The following is a 20513-nucleotide window of genomic DNA, read 5'->3' on the forward strand; positions in this document are numbered from 1 at the left end:
AATATTCACTGGCTTATTGTCACGATATAGTTCACCCGATTCCGAAATAAATTACATATTTTCGGATTCTTAAGATAGAATACATGTTTATATCCTTTAAAATCATCTGGTGCATGATGCATAAGTTATATTATGCAGACTGTTGGGAACTCTTTACGTGCTTTAAGGGCTGGAAACCCAATGCCCTACAAGGTATGTTTGTCTACAGTTTTAAGTCTTTATAGTATCTCAGTGTATTCCATATTGTGAAATCCACGTTATCGAAACACTTAGAAAACAGGGTCTTACGTTATCAGAAATGCTTGCATTTAATTTTAATTCATTCGGCTGTTGAACAATTTTATTGTTTCGTCATCATTCGAAGCAAGAGAGTGAATAACAAACTGTGTTAATCTGAAGATTTAAAATAAGGCATTTTCCCCGTACCTTAATAATGTAATTCATGATAATTAGTCTCTCTCTGGATACTACTTAATCCCACTGTTAGTTTCTTCTAGATTATAATATTCCCAGATTATAGATATAAAAAAATAGAATATACTAAGAGGGCATTTGTATGTAGACTACCATAACTTTTAAACATTTATTAGTTTACATAGCGTATGGACGTTGTCCAATATTTTTTGTCTAATAGGTGAGAAGTCATCGAATTTCAACTCCTATCATCGTTTGGTTATTTTCTATTCTATTTCTAAAAATTTAAAGTTACAAAATAAGAGTTTAACTAAATCCATTAATGTTTAACAGTTACGTTCCACTTTTATAACGGAATTATATGAGCTCAAAAATAATCCAAGCATGCAAAATTATTTTTGGGGGATCACTTGTTATCCTTGACATTAGCCTACGAAACTATAGAATAAATGTTAACCTTCAGAAATGTGATGTAATATTTCATAATACCATAAGTTTATTCTGGGTCAGGACATACCGTTTTACAACCTTTAAACGTCGAATAGTTTTTCAACAGAAATATATATTGTTTTTCCCAGTGAAAGGAGTTACTTGGTCGTGCGTAACTGCATTTTTTTTTTAAATGGGGAAGTCCTTCATTTGGATTACGAAACGAAATTGGAGTATATAAAGCAAGAGGAACCCTGTTAAAACTTATTAGTTAGTAATGTCAAGTTGTTCTTTGCCTGGCCAGACAGTACTTCATTGGATTCTTCTCACTCGTTATGGTTCATTTCCCCTTTGCTTACACACACACACCGAATAGTCTGGCCTATTCTCCTCTGTCCTCATACACCTGACAAATTACCAAACAATTCTTCTTCACCCAAGGGGTTCCTGCACTATAATTACTCAGTGGAAACTTTCCTCTGGGTAAGGGGGAGACTCTTTAGCTAGGATAAGCAGATCTTCTAGGAGGAAGGCTCTCCAAAATCAAATCATTGTTCTCATAGCCTCTGTACCATGGTCTTCCACTGTCTTGGGCACACTATTCCATCTTATTTCTATTCCTCTTGTTTTTTTTTTCAAGTTTTTATAGTTTATATAAGACATTTAATTTAATGTTGTGACTGCTCTTAAAGTATTTTGTTTTGTCTTGTTGACTTTCCTCACTGAACTATTTTCCCTGTTGGAGCCCCTGGGTTTATAGCATTCTACTTTTCCAACTAGGGTTATAGCTTAGCCAGTAATAATAATAATAATAATAATAATAATAATAATAATAATAATAATAATAATAATAATAATAATAATAATAATAATATGACGATCACTGAAAGTAGTCTACTAACACACGGGGTCTCCTCTTTACGGCCTGGTGCGGTACAATGCATTTCAATTATACTAGACTTTCATTCTTTATTCACTACAATGAACAGCAAATCTCCATATTTAGCCTAAATTATTTCTTATTTATGCGAGTTGTCTATTGAGCGCTGGTAATAAAATGTTAGCCGTTTTAAATAGCAAGTTATTTAGCGCGCGTTGAGGGTCATGGTTAAGCAAAATCTTAATTTTTACACGAAATAAAAAGCATTGAGGTAAGAAGTTGGTCATTGTAAAATTCCATTTTCACTCCTAAGCTAGAAGTCTTTAAAATAAGACTAGGTTTGATCTCTTACACAACTGAAAACTTACCTTATGAATTCACAATAATTCATGTTTTATAGTCAAGGTTACACTACTGAAATACCACCACCAATTCCTTTATCTATGTTATGGCAAAAACAACGCAATGATGATTTACTCTTCTGTGTAAAGGAAGTGGGATAAATGAATTCTCGCTTCTGTGGCAAGGGCAACCAAACATTTAGTAATTTGTATTTAATAACACCATGCTACATTTCATTTAAAATAGGTTGGAATATTTGCTTTTAAATAATTCTACCAATCAATCCAGTTTATTGCCACAGACTCCAAGGTGTCTTGTTCTCAAAAGCTTCAATATGTTTCTACCATGGCAACTTTTTTCTACAGTGCCGTAGATTTTAACCCTAACCAACTTGTTTCCTATAAAAAATTGAAGTCTACAGATATGGGCGTTTAAATGAAGTGGATATTATGAAAATAAATGAGATCCTGGAAATATAACCATTTCAAAACGGCTATAATCAAGCAGTCATAAAACTAGTTGGAAGATATGCAATGTTTTGCTCGTTAACACTGCCACAATTAATTCGGTATAAGATTGTTTTTACTGTCAATGGTTTATTATAAGAACAAGCATTGGGGTCTGGGAGGCTATTCAACAGATGAAATGGTAAAAATTCTGTTGTGTAGAAAAAGAAAAATTTTACGTGACCTGATAGATGAATTAAAGAAATCGAGAATAGAGCTAAAAAGGGGGTGCAGGTAGGGACCAAAGACTCTCGCCTAAAGGCTACAATGCACCAAGCGCGGCGCTTTGAGCTGCTATATGAAAAGCATATATTGTACTGTAATACAATATATATGTACAGTATATTAAATGACTCTGGCAAGTGGTTCAAAGGAAACTTTCACTGCACACCTTGAGGTGATAAATTAAATTGGTAGATTTCTAGCATAAAGCTAGTAAATTGTTAACATGCTTACCTAACTTTCACATATCAACAGATTGATCCCAGCTTAAGACGAGTTTAAGCCATTTACCGGGGAGGGCACTGCTACGGTTGGGCACCACAGTTGGGGTTTGGGTTTGTCCCGCTGACGGTCAGGTGAGTATTTATTTCGATGAAACTGTTACTGATAGCAGACACCTTTTAACCTTTAAAAGTGTGATCCTTAAAAAGAATAGCACCTTGTATTGTTAGTTTCCAATTAAGACTAATGCTAATCACGCTTGTTTACATCAGAGTATTTTTTTTCTTTCAAACTTTGCTTATTTTAATCATATTGTTTCTGTGACTGTGGGGACCACAATCTTTCCGAGTAACACACTGTATATCAATTTGTCTTTTGTTCCGACTGTGTTTCTCATCATTAAATATCAAAAACAAAAGTACCTACATTACACTGTTTTGCAAAACATTGCTAGGGTAAGTTGCACACTAATGACAAAGTATGTTGAGTACTATAATTTACATGAAAGATCATTATCTTAGGTAGTGTATTTGCTTTTTGTAAAGTGATAGTGCTGTAAATACCTTTCGGTGTTTAGTATATGTACACTATAGGGAACATACAAGTCACTTTATAGGCGGAAATTCCAGCTTACCTTGAAGGTCGACTAACGTTAAATCTCTTGGAATCAATTAATAACGCTGGGCAGGGTATAATTTACCGTATTGCAAAATATACTGATCTTTCAATTAGAATCTTTTTTTACCTTGACAAATAATTTGGAGCAAAGTGTAACTTACTTTTCCCTCATCTTTTATTGGGATATCATTGCTCTTTGAAATACAGCAAACTAAAATTTTTATAAGAGGTCAAAAGATATACACAGGTACGTTAATTGTCTCGTTATTTCACTTCTAGCTGCTAGAGGGAAAGCTCTTGAATTTTTCTCTATGTAGAATTACATGCAAATATTTGGTTGTATGAATGACCAGGAAAAAAAATTAGGAAGTTGTTCAACTTGTCCTGAAAATCTTGATAATTAAGTTTTTTTTACTGATTACTGCAAAGGTTTTTTTTTTTTTGGTAAGATTTAAAAAAAAAAAATTACACAAGTTAATAATCCTTCTAATATACCTTACAAAGCTTTCCAAAATGTTTTTTGTTACTTGACAGTGAGTGCATGCTGAAGGGGATACCTGATGAGAGGTCAAGACATTTGAATTCAACCATACATGAATGTGGAAGTCATTTTGGACTATGTGGTTGTTAATCTTTCCATATAAACATGTTTTACCATTTGAATTTGCACCACCCAGAGGGAAAGGCTTAGCCTACGACCTCCAAGCCATGTTAGGAATTTATCACTTGCAGTTTAATTTCACAGAAAATAGTTACACTGCTATCTAGTTAAAATGTACCACTCAACTACTTCTTGTGAGGTAAGGAAGACTACAGGCCCTCTCTCCAAGTTTTACGTAACTCCCGTAGTAGGTGGTGATTACATATTTCAAGCACCCAATGCAGAGGTGTGAAAGGAAAACCTTTTACTATATATGGATGATATAATCAGGTCAGGAATGTATGGGTTAGGGGCCATAGGTATTAGTTAAAACTGGAGGCAAGGTCAAATTTGTGCAATCACCTATTACTACTACACATTTCCAAACTCATCTCATGTTTTAAGAGTACATAATGTTTTTGCTCTCCAATGACATAGCCTTTTTTCCTAACTTTTTTCTTTGTTCTTTAAACCCCACACTTGAATTTGGCCATAAGACAGGGACCATGGAGTAGGGCAAATTTCATGAAAATTGAGAAAATTATAACTTTTCCAGAGGGTAACACTTCATTAGTTATCAATGTAGTTTAGAAGAGGCTTGAAATGGAATACCCCACATGGGAAAACATATCAATGTGACCAGTAGTGTGAATTGAAACCTTAATGAGGATTAAAATGCTTAAAAGAGTTCTAACAGTGAATACAAGATACAAAATTAGTCTTTAAAACTACACACCTTGCAAGCGAGATAGCACTAAGATGTAAAATATATAAATAAATAATAATTTCATTCATCCCATTTCTCTTATGATGCATAATAGATTCCCTTAATGGGAACCAAGGCCCTATCCTGAATAGGAACGCGTAAGTTTGTGGTAAATAGAAATTCCTAATGAACTCTACCCTTTGATAAGTCATAAATAGAAAGATACTGCCAAATCATATTAAGCGTCTAAACTGACAAAAGTAACTGGTTGTACCGCAACTTGAGTAAAGAAATTGAGGAAGCAGTCATACAGAATCCTGATAAACAACAAAAGAGAAATGAAACTACAGAATTGCAAAGAAAAAAATTCACTCTAAAGCAAATAAAATGCCTTGCAGTATTCAATAATAAAAAAAATATGTTCTTAGTAGCATACATACATTATCCAATTGCAAATACAAGAGATGAGAAGCATAAAAGTTAATTCTATCTCTAACCAAAGTAAATATACAATGCTGGGGAAAGGCAAGCTAACTCATAAGAAGATAAAAAGACTTATACGTAATGCAATTCTGAATAGTATTTGATTTTGGTTAATGTATGGAATGTTGGTTTATCTAATCTAATATTCAACATTATACTTCCCTAAAACAGTAATCTACATGGAAACTGAATTATTGGCCTCATAGGAAATTTACAAAATAAAACACTAACTGTCTGCACAGAATACATAAAATATAAAAAGTGATTACAATTATAAAAAATGTAACACTAAACAACTTTTAGTCAACAAGAAGTGCTGCTTATTATTATTACTAGCCAAGCTACAACCCTAGTTGGAAAAGTAAGTTGCTGTAAGCCCAAGGACTCCAACAAGGAAAAATAGCCCAGTGAGGAAAGGAAACAAGGAAATAAATAAACGATATAAGTAATGACAAATTTCAAAACCAATTTTTTAAAACAAAAGATAATTCATATAAAGACTATAAAAGATTTATGTAAGCCTATTCAATATAAAAAAGTCTGCTTATGAGGTAACAATATGACTTATCAGGTCTGGCTTTCTAGACTGGATAGAAATAAACAACATAAAGAACACCATGATCCTCAACAAAGCAATTAACTGTGTGAAGACGATGCAGAATAACCTATGTGCAGCACAGCTAAAGATGTGAACAGATCATGACTCCCGTCAGCAAATCCTTCACCTAGTTAGCTTATACCTGGAACTTCCGTAACATGATGGTGGCTGGTTGGGTACATTCTGGATGATATATATATATATATATATATATATATATATATATATATATATATATATATATATATATATATATATATATATATATATATATATATATATATATATATATATATATATATATATATATATATATATATATATATATATATTGATCTCATGGAGATATTACTAGGCTTGATCGATGCAGACCATGAAGCAGACGAGTATCTAAATATCGCAGGCATCAGTCACATGATTTCATGGAGCTTTGCAATGGATAAAACAAATTATGCCAAGTATTTTCAAATATTCTAGCTAATTAAAACCAATCCAGAATTGCATAGATATTTCATGAATACCTACGGGAGAATTGCCTTAAATCAAAATATTTAAGAAACCATTAACCGAAACAAAAACTGCTGGTGGGCCAAACAGTTTCAGCCAGAAACATGGGGACAGGCTCTTGGTAATATCTCACAAATGAATACAGTGTAGAGGTTATACACAAACTCCATGGACTTTTGTCAATGAAGAGCCCAGGACTTAAACACAAGAGACCTCCAAATATCACATACAGAGAAATACAAGGAAGACGTTAAATGTATTGATGAAATTCTGAATGCCATCTGGATTAATCTACTGAGCAATGGCCCAACTGATCTTGTGAGTATCTCCATTGGTTTTGTTCCAACACCTGACATTTGTATGGACATTCTGAAAGCATGAGAAAAAGGTGAGAATGCCTATGGTTTGTGAGTAACAAGGTTAGGTGTTTGATTCTACGAGTTTATTCTAAAACAGAACTTGAAAAAGACTAGAAACATACACAAAGCTGCTTCCAGCATTGGAACCAGTAGAGAAATACTGTTGAAAGCAGAGAGTCTTCGGACACATGCTCCTTATTGCCCAACTCAGAAATCTCGACATGCAAGAGGTATTATGTTATCTTCTAAGATTGAAATCCTTGTCACTTACTAATGGGGATGGAATGCTCAAGAAAACAGCTGAAAGAAGACATTGTGTTCAACTGCATAAAAGGACACCATATAAAAAACTGGAGGCAAGTGTCAAGGAATTTCTAGCCCAAAGCTGAAAGCTTAATACAAAAAAGAGGAGGAAAAACTAATGTGAAAAAAATTCATTAAAAGATAGTGTACTGAAAATCATACAAATAAAATCTTAGAAGGAACTGGCCTACAACAGGAAAAGCCTAAGTCTGGTAGGGAAAAGTAGAATGGAAGATAACCAATGTTTGGGTGAACAAATTTTGCTGATTAAAAGTGAGTCTTTTTAAAATTACACATTTAGTACAACTAGACTACCCCAAAAATTAGGAAGTAAAAGAGTAAAATTACCCTTCAGCAAGAAAGGAGCTAAAGTCATGGTAGCATATATAAGTAACAGTGTGTAATCTATAAGGTAGTGTCTTACCAATTCATCTGGTACCAATAAAATGCTCGAAACAAGTGATCACATGCTTGTCCTCTGCACTCTTTCTTCTTCATAGATACAAATGGTTATTTTTCCACTGTCATTCTCTGTGATTCAAAACAAGCTTGAATTTCTCATTACCTTATCAGTGGCAACTAAATACCAAAATGGCCTCAATGAGGATTGCTTCCTCTCATTTTCCACCGACATCTACACGTTTGGTTCATGGGATTGACTCATATGTCAGAAATGTAGATTTTTCCTTCTTTTAACACCAAGCAGTTACCCCTTGTAAGTGGTGTCTATAAATAAAAAAGCACGCACACAAGTCACAGTATTATACACTTCTTCTAATCAATAAATGACCCTAGTGCACACACATCTGCAACACTATGTAATTTATAAACCTACACAAGAGTGTAACAGCAGCATACTGAGCCCCTCTACATACACCGTGACATGTAATTTCCCACTTTATATCATGCATTCTTTCTCTATGGAAATAATAAACACTCCTTTTCAATGCTTTTTCTTGGCATATCCCCAGCTCTCTCTGCTTTTTCACCTCCTCCCACCTGATATTCCAAATAGCACATGCTTTTTCCTAACCTACTATATCCCCTTCTTTCCCTATGACCAAAACGACTAAAACCAAATCCATATACTGTATTTCTCCTTTCATCTTTGCTAGCCTTTATACCACAACTATCTGTATTTGTTAAATGTTTACTCTCCTTGCACCAAACAGGCTACACAAATTCTTTTCCTTAAATTGTTCTCAAAATCCATAATATCCTTCCATACAAGAGTTGGCTAAGTATCTTATACAAGAGAAAAAAGAATTAACACCATGTAAATTATTTCAATACTTACCTTAAAATAATAAGTTATTAACTTGAAGGCTTCAACTTCTAGACCTCATAATCACCTTCCTATTTATGTCGGCAAGATGTGCATGATTTGAGCAAGCATACTGCCATTGACCTGTGTATCAGCTTAACTTACAGGAAAAAGACTCTCTTTTAAGCACATATTGTTGAAGGTTATGGTTGCATCATAGCATTATTCTTGTACAGAGTTTTCTCTATAATTCTGACAATTTTTATGTGTGTCGACAGCTTACTAAAACTTTAAGGAGGTAAAGATGGTATTTTACGAGTTGGTAAATTCAGGTAATATTTATGGTAGTCCATGGAATGGGCAGAGATGGTGATCCCTTTATTGGTAGTCTTTTACAATGCAAACTTTTCATTCCTTTGCTGAATAGTATGGTCACGCAGAATCCAAAGTGAACTGTGAGTAAAGTTGAGGTGGTTAGTTTTTGTCGGACAACATTGATGGTAAGGTTAGGCCAGTAGCGAGTACTGATTGGTTGATCTTCTATCTCAAAAAGCCAGTATTCAGCATTGATGGTCATGTGTGTTTAGTCTCTCTGATCATTGTATAGGGTGGTGTTGGTTGGCAGCAGAGGCGCACTGATCGTTGGGAAAAATTACTGTGCTTCAAAGATTGCTTAAGATCTCCAAAAGGCAGCATCTTCATCAATCAAATTTCTTATAGTCTGCAATCATCTCCAGCAGTGGTAATACTGGGATTTCTCCTGATGATCATTGCAAGTAAGATTGGCTACTAGGAGATGTTTAAGCTAGTCATCTTTAAGATGATATGTAATGCCTCTAGGATTCTCAGGCGGTGCTGGCCAGAGTCTTAGTTGATTACTTAAACTAAGAAGATACAAGAGATTTTGGTATTATGTGCATCGTGCATGTGGTTTTTAATAGCTCCTTCTTGATTATAACAAGATGGGTGCTTGAGGAGGCTTGGTCATGCCAATATATTTGCCGAGGCATCCAAAGTTAGGGCATTTTAAATGGTATAGTATACGTAGCAGCTCTTGAGGTGGTCTTGAACTGAAGGGGCTGGGTTATCCTTCATAACCAGGTTAGCTGTTTTCTTGCTCTTGTAGTAAATGATGGAGGTACTTTCCTGTGGCTTGGTTGCCGTGACCTTTTCAGTAATATCACTTTGGTAGGCTCATCTTCTCTGTGCTGTTTCTGCATCGGTACCTTGTAAAATAATTTAATCTTATCTCCTTGAGGTACTGAAGGGCATCTATTTCTACACCAGTGGTCCATGCATTTCTAATTCATCTACTTACTTCTTTATTGGAGTATATATTATTGATGAGTATTTGGGAAACATGGTTAAGTTCAAAATGGATAAAGTTCCATGTTAAACAGTGAGACATGGCATGTTTTACATGGATATTAATTGTAGACTTTTTGTAGCAGTAAGGGTACCCAATGTTGCTATTAAAGCAGTCTCAAGTTCATAAGTTTTGTATATATGAATGCTAGTAGGTGATGGTTGTCTTGGGTTACAAGCGCATCAAGGAATGGGAGCTTACCATTAGCAATATGATCAATGAGCAGAGGACTTCAAGGAGTGAATCTACTGCAAATCCGTCTATGTGTGCGTATATTAGGCCTCGGTGGGTGGAAAAGGGGGGCCCTCTTCATGCAGATTTCCATTAGGGTACATAGAGGGTGTTCAGTTATGTCACTATATTAATGTTTTCAGGACCAGAACTTTAAAAAATATGGACTCCACTCCCTTGGAAGTGATGACACCTTCTGAAGGGACATTTCTAAAAATAATTTGAAGCCGAGGCAATCGGGAACGGAAGGAGTGAGACATTGGTCAAGTCATTTGTCGAAGTGGTAACTAAGGGTAGGAGTCTGGCTGAAGATGTGGCAAAGGAAATTGTTGGCCTTATGGGTTTTAATGTTGCTATACATATATCCTAAGCTATACACCCCGGTGATAGTATGCAGGTGGGTGGTACCCCTTATGGCATTCACAGTTTTAATACACTATCTTAGCTTTTTCTTAAGTTCCTTTGTTGGATTCCTAGTCCGCCTCTGGGATTTGGAACTTCCTTAAAAGATTTCTTCGCGCTTACAAAAACTTAAAATGATATTTTTATAATAAAATAAATTTTTGAATATACTTACCCGGTGATTATATAAGCTGCAGCTCTGCTGCCCGACAGAAAAACTCTACGCTCAAAATCCGCCAGCGATCGCTATGCAGGTAGAGGGTGTACTTCAACAGCGCCATCTGTCGTGCAGGTACTCAGTACTCAATGTAAACACAGAACTCAATTTTCTCCTCGGTCCACTGGGTCTCTATTGGGGAGGAAGGGAGGGTCCTTTAATATATAATCACCGGGTAAGTATATTCAAAAATTTATTTTATTATAAAAATAACATTTTTCAATATTAAACTTAGCCGGTGATTATATAAGCTGATTCACACCCAGGGGGGTGGGTAGAGACCAGCATTAATTGTTTACATTATTATGAGCTAAGGATTTTGTATTTCATTTTAGCAGTTATTCAAAATAACAAACATAAAATAAATAAGTACCTGGTAAGGAAGTCGACTTGAACAATTACTCTGCCTTTTTAAGTACGTCTTCCTTACTGAGCCTCGCGATCCTCTTAGGATGCTGAGCGACTCCTAGGAGCTGAAGTATCAAGGGTTGCAACCCATACTACAGGACCTCATCAAAACCTCTAATCTAGGCGTTTCTCAAGAAAAGAATTTGACCACCCGCCAAATCAACCAGGATGCGAAAGGCTTCTTAGCCTTCCGGACAACCCAAAAACAACAATAAAAACATTTCAAGAGAAAGATTAAAAAAGGTTATGGAATTAGGGGAATGTAGTGGTTGAGCCCTCACCCACTACTGCACTCGCTGCTACGAATGGTCCCAGGGTGTAGCAGTTCTCGTAAAGAGACTGGATATCTTTAAGATAAAAAGACGCGAACACTGACTTGCTTCTCCAATAGGTTGCGTCCATTATACTCTACAGAGATCTATTTTGTTTAAAGGCCACTGAAGTTGCGACAGCTCTAACTTCATGTGTCCTTACCTTCAGCAAAGCATGGTCTTCCTCATTCAGATGGGAATGAGCTTCTCGTATCAACAGTCTGATATAATAGGAAACTGCATTCTTTGACATAGGCAAAGAAGGTTTCTTAATAGAACACCATAAAGCTTCTGACTGTCCTCGTAAAGGTTTAGTTCGTCTTAAATAGAACTTAAGAGCTCTAACAGGGCATAAGACTCTTTCTAGTTCATTTCCAACCATATCTGAAAGGCTTGGAATATCGAACGATTTCGGCCAAGGACGAGAAGGTAGCTCGTTTTTGGCTAGAAAACCAAGCTGTAAAGAACATGTAGCCGTTTCAGATGAAAATCCGATGTTCCTGCTGAAGGCGTGAATCTCACTGACTCTTTTAGCTGTGGCTAAGCAAACCAGGAAAAGAGTCTTTAAAGTGAGATCTTTAAAGGAGGCTGATTGTAGTGGCTCGAACCTTTCTGACATAAGGAATCTTAGTACCACGTCTAAATTCCAACCAGGTGTAGCCAAACGACACTCCTTCGTGGTCTCAAAAGACTTAAGGAGGTCCTGTAGATCTTTGTTGTTGGAAAGATCTAAGCCTCTGTGACGGAAGACTGCTGCCAACATGCTTCTGTAACCTTTGATAGTGGGAGCTGAAAGAGATCTTTCTTTCCTCAGGTATAATAGGAAGTCAGCTATTTGGGTTACAGAGGTACTGGTCGAGGATACTGATACCGACTTGCACCAGTTTCGGAAGATTTCCCACTTCGACTGGTAGACTCTAAGAGTGGATGTCCTCCTTGCTCTAGCAATCGCCCTGGCTGCCTCCTTCGAAAAGCCTCTAGCTCTAGAGAGTCTTTCGATAGTCTGAAGGCAGTCAGACGAAGAGCGTGGAGGCCTGGGTGTACCTTCTTTACGTGTGGCTGACGTAGAAGGTCCACTCTTAGAGGAAGAGTTCTGGGAACGTCCACCAGCCATTGAAGTACCTCGGTGAACCATTCTCTCGCGGGCCAGAGGGGAGCAACTAACGTCAACCTTGTCCCTTCGTGAGAGGCGAACTTCTGCAGTACCTTGTTGACAATCTTGAACGGGGGTAATGCATAAAGGTCTAGATGGGACCAATCCAGTAGAAAGGCATCTATATGAACTGCTGCTGGGTCCGGGATTGGTGAGCAATATATTGGGAGCCTCTTGGTCATCGAGGTTGCGAAGAGATCTATGGTAGGTTGGCCCCATGTGGCCCATAGTCTCTTGCACACATCCTTGTGTAGGGTCCATTCTGTTGGAATGATTTGACCCCTCCGACTGAGGCAATCCGCCATGACATTCATGTTGCCTTGGATGAACCTCGTTACTAGAGAAAGGTTTAGATCTCTTGACCAGGTGAGGAGGTCCCTTGCGATCTCGTACAACGTCAAAGAATGGGTCCCTCCTTGCTTGGAGATGTACGCCAAGGCCGTGGTGTTGTCCGAGTTCACCTCCACCACTTTGCCTTGAAGGAGGGACTTGAAGCTTTTCAAGGCCAGATGAACTGCCAGTAGCTCCTTGCAGTTGATATGTAACGTTCTTTGATTCGAGTTCCAAGTTCCCGAGCATTCCCGACCGTCTAATGTCGCACCCCAGCCCGTGTCCGATGCGTCCGAGAAGAGAACGTGGTTGGGGGTCTGAACAGCCAGGGGCAGACCCTCTCTGAGGTTGATACTGTCCTTCCACCAAGTCAGTGATGACTTCATCTTCTCGGAAATGGGGATCGAGACCACTTCTAGCGTCTTGTCCTTTTTCCAGTAAACAGCTAGGTGAAATTGAAGGGGACGGAGGTGTAGTCTCCCTAACGAAACGAACTGTTCCAGGGATGAAAGCGTCCCTATCAGACTCATCCACTGTCTGACTGAACATCGTTCCTTCTTTAGCATGTTCTGGATGCATACCTGGGCTTGACTTGTTCTGGGGGCCGACGGAAAAGCCCGAAAAGCTTGACTGTGAATCTCCATCCCTAAATACACTATAGTTTGGGATGGGACCAGTTGGGCCTTTTCCATATTGACCAGGAGACCCAATTCCTTGATCAGATCTAGAGTCCACTTTAGATTCTCCAGACAGCGACGACTGGAAGAAGCTCTTAGAAGCCAGTCGTCCAAATAGAGGGAGGCTCTGATATCCGCTAAATGCAGGAATTTGGCAATATTCCTCATCAGCCTCGTAAACACAAGAGGAGCTGTGCTTAGGCCAAAGCACAGGGCTTGAAATTGGTAGAAAACCTTTTCGTAAACGAATCTCAGAAAAGGTTGGGATTCTGGGTGGATGGGGACGTGAAAGTATGCGTCCCTTAGGTCTAAAGAGGCCATCCAGTCTTCCTTCCTGACCGCTGCTAGAACGGACTTTGTGGTCTCCATGGCGAACGTCTGCTTTGTGACAAAGACATTCAGCGCACTGACGTCTAGCACCGGCCTCCACCCTCCTGTCTTCTTTACCACTAAGAAGAGACGGTTGTAGAAGCCCGGGGATTGATGGTCCCGGACTTTGACTACCGCTCCCTTTTCTAGTAAGAGAGACACCTCCTGCTTCAAAGCTAGTCTCTTGTCTTCCTCTCTGTACCTGGGAGAGAGATCGATGGGAGACGTTGCTAGAGGGGGTTTGCGTACAAACGGGATCTTGTACCCTTCTCTGAGCAACTTCACAGATTGTGCATCTGCGCCCCTTTTCTCCCAGGTCTGCCAGAAGTTCTTGAGTCTGGCTCCCACTGCTGTCTGAAGAAGGTGGCAGTCAGACTCTGCCTTTAAAGGACTTGGTACCTTTCTTCTTCCCACGTCTCCCTTCGGCACGAGCACCTCCTCTGCTGGAGGCTCTGCCACGAAAGGGCGGAATGAATCTGGACGCTGGAGTGTCCATCCTGGGTCTAGACAAGGTAGGCAAAGGGGTGGCTTTGCGGGCAGAGGACGCAACCAGGTCATGGGTGTCTTTCTGAATCAAGGAGGCAGCAATCTCCTTTATCAAGTCCTCTGGGAAAAGGCACTTTGAGAGAGGAGCAAACAGAAGTTCCGATCTCTGACACGGTGTTACTCCAGCTGACAGGAAAGAGCAAAGGTTTTCCCGTTTCTTGAGGACCCTGGATACGAACGAAGCCGCAAGCTCACTGGATCCGTCACGTATGGCCTTGTCCATGCAGGACATAATGAGCAAGGAAGCTTCCTTGTCAGAAGGGGAGATCTTCCTGCTCAAAGCTCCCAGACACCAGTCCAAAAAGTTAAAGACCTCGAAGGCTCTAAACACTCCTTTCAACAGATGGTCTAAGTCTGAAGGAGACCAACATATCTTAGAGCGTCTCATGGCTAGCCTGTGGGGAGAGTCTACTAGACTTGAGAAGTCGCCCTGGGCAGAGGCAGGAACTCCCAAGCCGAGAACTTCTCCCGTGGCATACCAGACGCTCGATCTGGAAGAGAGTCTCGCAGGGGGAAACGTAAATGCTGTCTTCCCAAGGTTCTTTTTGGACTGCATCCAATCTCCTAAAACTCGTAAAGCTCTCTTGGACGAGTTTCGTAAAGGCAGGCGCGGATGACTGCGTGCCTAAAGCAAACTCTGACGGAGGAGAGCGTGGAGCCGCAGACACAAACTGATCAGGATACATCTCTTTGAACAGAGCAAGAACTTTTCTAAAGTCCAAAGAGGGTTGCGTGGTCTTGGGTTCGTCGATGTCCGTATGTGGGTCGTCAATGTGTGCAGCGTCGTCATCATCAGAGAGTCCATCATCTGAAAACTGAGGAGGAAGCGGCAAAGGAGTAGGAATCGGCTGGTCAGCTGAGTCCGGCAGCACGGGTGCACGCGTGACTGAACCGGACGCAACGTCATGGAACTGTTGCCCAGTCTGTGAACTGGCAACAACCATAGCAGCGCGGGGACGCAAAGCGTCTACTCCAGACTGTCTAGTCTGCTGTGGGCGAGTAGAGGTAACCACACTGGGTTGCGGAGGTTGACGCACCGCGTCAAAACAAAACAACTTAGGCTGTTGTTGTACCTCGCGAACGTCAACGGAAGGTTCCGTGCGTCGCTGAACGTCAACATGCGGCTGGCAGGGTACACTGGAACGCATGGGTGGCGGGACTCTCACAGCTGGAGTGCGGGAGAAGGTAGCCTCAGCGTCCACCGGACGCACAACCGTGGGTGGTTGTAGGCTAGAGGTTGGTGCAGCGTCAACCTTCTCCGCACGAAAGTCCTGCATCAATGACGTTAACTGTGACTGCATGGTCTGCAGCAAAGACCACTTAGGGTCTACAGGAGCAGGTGCGGCAACAGACGGTGTTACTGCCTGATGCGGTACCGCTTTGCCTCTCTTAGGAGGTGAGCAGTCGTCGGAAGACTGCAGCGAGTCCGAACTGACCCAGTGGCTACAACTGGGCCGTTGGACTTGCGCGGAAGGGACCGACTTGCGCTTAAGAGGCCGCGAGACCTTGGTCCATGGTTTCTTACGAGAAACCTCTTCCGCAGACGAGGAATAAATGGGCTCTCTCGTCTTCGTGTGGGTGGGGCGATCTTGGGTAGATACGCCCGAAACCACGGAGGGAACGTCTGTTCGCTGATTAAAGCCTCTCGAACCCTTTGGTTGTACGACATTGCTTCTCCCCTGGGCTTGGGAGCTTGCAAGAGGTCCCGGACTGGGAGGACGACAGGCACGAACAGACGAACCCTCAAGCGCAACACTATCCACAACACTACCACTCACTTTATCACTACCCACTGCACTCTTGCACTTCAGCTCCTTGACGTCTGCCATGAGCTGGTTACGGTCACTAGCCAAGGACTCGACTCTCTCACCCAGAGCCTGGATGGCACGCATCATATCTGCCATCGAAGGTTGTTGAGTGCTAGAAGGGGGATCAGGAGCAACCACTACAGGGGAAGGAATAGGTTGTGGGGCATGAGGAGAGGAAAATTCAACGGAGCGAGATGAACTTCTCCTGACTCTATCTCTCTCTAGCCTACGTGTATATTTCTGGAATTCGATAAAATCGAATTCTGAAAGCCCAACGCATTCCTCACATCGATCTTCCAATTGACAGGTTTTATCCCGACAATTGGAACAAACGGTGTGAGGATCGATAGAGGCCTTCGGAAGACGCCTTGAACAGTCCCTAGCATTACACTTCCTGAATTTAGGGACTTGAGAAGGGTCAGCCATTTTGAATTAGTCAAAGGGGAATTCAAAAACTATCCAAAGTCGTCAACAAATAATCCGATATCAACAAAAGAATGCAAGGATGTATTGAAGATAACGTCTGCAAAGCGAAAGCTCAAAACTAGAAATGTGTACTTCACCAAAAATATGTGAAAACCAATCCAGTAAGCAACAGCGAATTTAGTAGGTCTTGCCGGTGGCATGACAGAGAGAAAATTGAGTTCTGTGTTTACATTGAGTACTGAGTACCTGCACGACAGATGGCGCTGTTGAAGTACACCCCCTACCTGCATAGCGATCGCTGGCGGATTTTGAGCGTAGAGTTTTTCTGTCGGGCAGCAGAGCTGCAGCTTATATAATCACCGGCTAAGTTTAATATGTTATTTTCCTTAGTAAAATAAATTTTTGAATATACTTACCCGGTGATCATGTAGCTGCTGCTCTGCTGCCCGACAGAAAAAACCTACGGGCGGGATACGCCAGCGATCGCTATACAGGTGGGGGTGTACAACAACAGCGCCATCTGTCGAGTAGGTACTCCAGTACTTCTTGTCAACAAAGAACCAATTTTCTCCTCGGTCCACTGGGTCTCTATGTGGAGGAAGGGAGGGTCCTTTAATTCATGATCACCGGGTAAGTATATTCAAAAATTTATTTTACTAAGGAAAATAAAATTTTTCAATATTAATCTTACCCGGTGATCATGTAGCTGATTCACACCCAGGGGGGTGGGTGGAGACCAGCATACATGTTAACATTAGAAGCTAAGTATCCCGTAATTCATTTTAGCAGTTATTCAAAATAACACACATAAAATTAATAAGTACCTGGTAAGGAAGTCGACTTGAACCATTACTCTGCCTTTTTAAGTACGTCTTCCTTACTGAGCCTCGCGATCCTCTTAGGATGCTGAGCGACTCCTAGGTGCTGAAGAATGAAGGGCTGCAACCCATACTAAAGGACCTCATCACAACCTCTAATCTAGGCGCTTCTCAAGAAAGAATTTGACCACCCGCCAAATCAACCAGGATGCGAAAGGCTTCTTAGCCTTCCGTACAACCCAAAAACAACAATAAAAAGCATTTCAAGAGAAAGATTAAAAAAGGTTATGGGATTATGGGAATGTAGTGGTTGAGCCCTCACCTACTACTGCACTCGCTGCTACGAATGGTCCCAGGGTGTAGCAGTTCTCGTAAAGAGACTGGACATCTTTAAGGTAAAATGATGCGAACACTGACTTGCTTCTCCAATAGGTTGCATCCATTACACTCTGCAGAGATCTGTTTTGTTTGAAGGCCACTAAAGTAGCGACAGCTCTAACTTCATGTGTCCTTACCTTCAGCAAAGCATGGTCTTCCTCATTCAGATGAGAATGGGCTTCTCTAATCAAAAGTCTGATGTAATAAGAAACTGCGTTCTTCGACATCGGTAAAGCAGGTTTCTTAATAGAACACCATAAAGCTTCTGATTGTCCTCGTAATGGCTTCGTACGTCTTAAATAGTACTTAAGAGCTCTTACTGGGCATAGTACTCTCTCTTGTTCGTTTCCAACCAAACTGGACAGACTTGGAATCTCGAACGATTTGGGCCAAGGACGAGAAGGGAGTTCGTTTTTAGCTAAAAAACCAAGCTGTAAGGAACATGTAGCCGTTTCAGATGTAAATCCTATGTTCCTGCTGAAGGCGTGTATCTCACTGACTCTTTTAGCTGTTGCTAAGCAAACGAGGAAAAGAGTCTTCAAAGTGAGATCTTTAAAAGAGGCTGATTGAAGCGGTTCGAACCTTGCTGACATCAGGAACCTTAAAACCACGTCTAAGTTCCAACCTGGTGTGGCTAACCGACGCTCCTTTGAGGTCTCAAAAGACTTAAGGAGGTCCTGTAGATCTTTGTTGTTAGAAAGATCTAAGCCTCTGTGGCGGAAGACTGCTGCCAACATGCTTCTGTAACCTTTGATCGTAGGAGCTGATAGGGATCTTACCCTCCTTAGGTGTAAAAGGAAGTCAGCTATCTGCATTACAGAGGTACTGGTTGAGGATACTGAATTCGCCTTGCACCAGCTTCGGAAGACTTCCCATTTTGACTGGTAGACCTTGAGAGTGGATGTCCTCCTTGCTCTGGCAATCGCTCTGGCTGCCTCCTTCGAAAAGCCTCTAGCTCTTGAGAGTCTTTCGATAGTCTGAAGGCAGTCAGACGAAGAGCGTGGAGGCTTGGGTGTACCTTCTGTACGTGCGGCTGACGCAGAAGGTCCACTCTTAGAGGAAGAGTCCTGGGAACGTCTACTAGCCATTGCAGTACCTCGGTGAACCATTCTCTCGCGGGCCAGAGGGGAGCAACCAACGTCAACCTTGTCCCTTCGTGAGAGGCGAACTTCTGCAGTACCTTGTTGACAATCTTGAACGGGGGGCACGCATAAAGGTCTAGATGGGACCAATCCAGAAGAAAGGCATCTACGTGAACTGCTGCTGGGTCCGGAATCGGTGAGCAATAATTTGGGAGCCTCTTGGTCATCGAGGTAGCGAACAGATCTATGGTGGGCTGACCCCACAGGGCCCATAGTCTGTTGCAAACATTCTTGTGAAGGGTCCATTCTGTAGGGATGATCTGAACCTTCCGGCTGAGGCGGTCTGCCATGACATTCATGTCGCCTTGAATGAACCTCGTTACAAGCGATATCTTTCGATCTCTTGACCAGGTGAGGAGGTCCCTTGCGATCTCGAACAACGTCCTCGAATGAGTCCCTCCTTGCTTGGAGATGTACGCCAAGGCTGTAGTGTTGTCGGAGTTCACCTCCACCACCTTGCCTAGAAGGAGGGACTTGAAGCTTCTCAAGGCCAGATGAACTGCCAGTAGCTCCTTGCAGTTGATGTGCAGTGCTCTTTGATCCGGATTCCACGTGCCCGAGCATTCCCGACCGTCCAGTGTCGCACCCCAGCCCGTGTCCGATGCGTCCGAGAAGAGAAGGTGGTCGGGGGTCTGAACAGCCAGTGGTAGACCTTCCTTGAGAAGAATGCTGTTCTTCCACCAAGTCAGTGCAGACTTCATCTCTTCGGATATAGGAACTGAGACCGCTTCTAGCGTCATGTCCTTTCTCCAGTGAGCAGCTAGGTGATACTGAAGGGGTCGGAGGTGGAGTCTCCCTAACGCGATGAACTGGTCCAGCGATGAAAGCGTCCCTATTAGACTCATCCACTGTCTGACTGAACATCGGTTCCTTTTCAGCATGCTCTGGATGCATTCTTGGGCTTGACTGATTCTGGGGGCCGACGGAAAAGCCCGAAAAGCTTGACTCTGAATCTCCATACCTAGATAGACTATAGTTTGGGATGGAACGAGTTGGGACTTTTCTATATTGACCAGAAGACCCAATTCCTTGGTTAGATCCATAGTCCATTTGAGATTCTCCAGACAGCGACGACTTGACGCAGCTCTTAAAAGCCAGTCGTCCAAATAGAGGGAGGCTCTGATGTCTGCTAAATGCAGGAATTTGGCAATATTCCTCATCAGTTTGGTAAACACTAGAGGTGCCGTGCTTAGGCCAAAGCACAGGGCTTGGAACTGGTATACCACCTTCCCAAAGACGAACCTTAGAAAAGGTTGGGAATCTGGGTGGATGGGGACGTGAAAGTACGCGTCCTTTAGGTCTAACGAGACCATCCAGTCTTCCTTCCTGACCGATGCTAGCACCGACTTCGTCGTCTCCATGGTGAACGTCTGCTTGGTGACAAAGACATTTAGAGCACTGACGTCTAGCACCGGTCTCCACCCTCCTGTCTTCTTCG

At 41.3% G+C, this 20513-nt stretch overlaps 1 protein-coding gene across 1 annotated transcript in view; it reads left to right on the forward strand.

The window, feature by feature from the left end:
- Positions 1-20513, forward strand: part of LOC137656834 (peptidylprolyl isomerase domain and WD repeat-containing protein 1-like) — a 387155-nt gene that overhangs the window by 178466 nt on the left and 188176 nt on the right. The window lies entirely within an intron of this gene.

This window comes from Palaemon carinicauda, chromosome 17 (assembly GCF_036898095.1).
Source record: "Palaemon carinicauda isolate YSFRI2023 chromosome 17, ASM3689809v2, whole genome shotgun sequence".
In the NCBI taxonomy this organism is placed as follows: domain Eukaryota; kingdom Metazoa; phylum Arthropoda; class Malacostraca; order Decapoda; family Palaemonidae; genus Palaemon; species Palaemon carinicauda.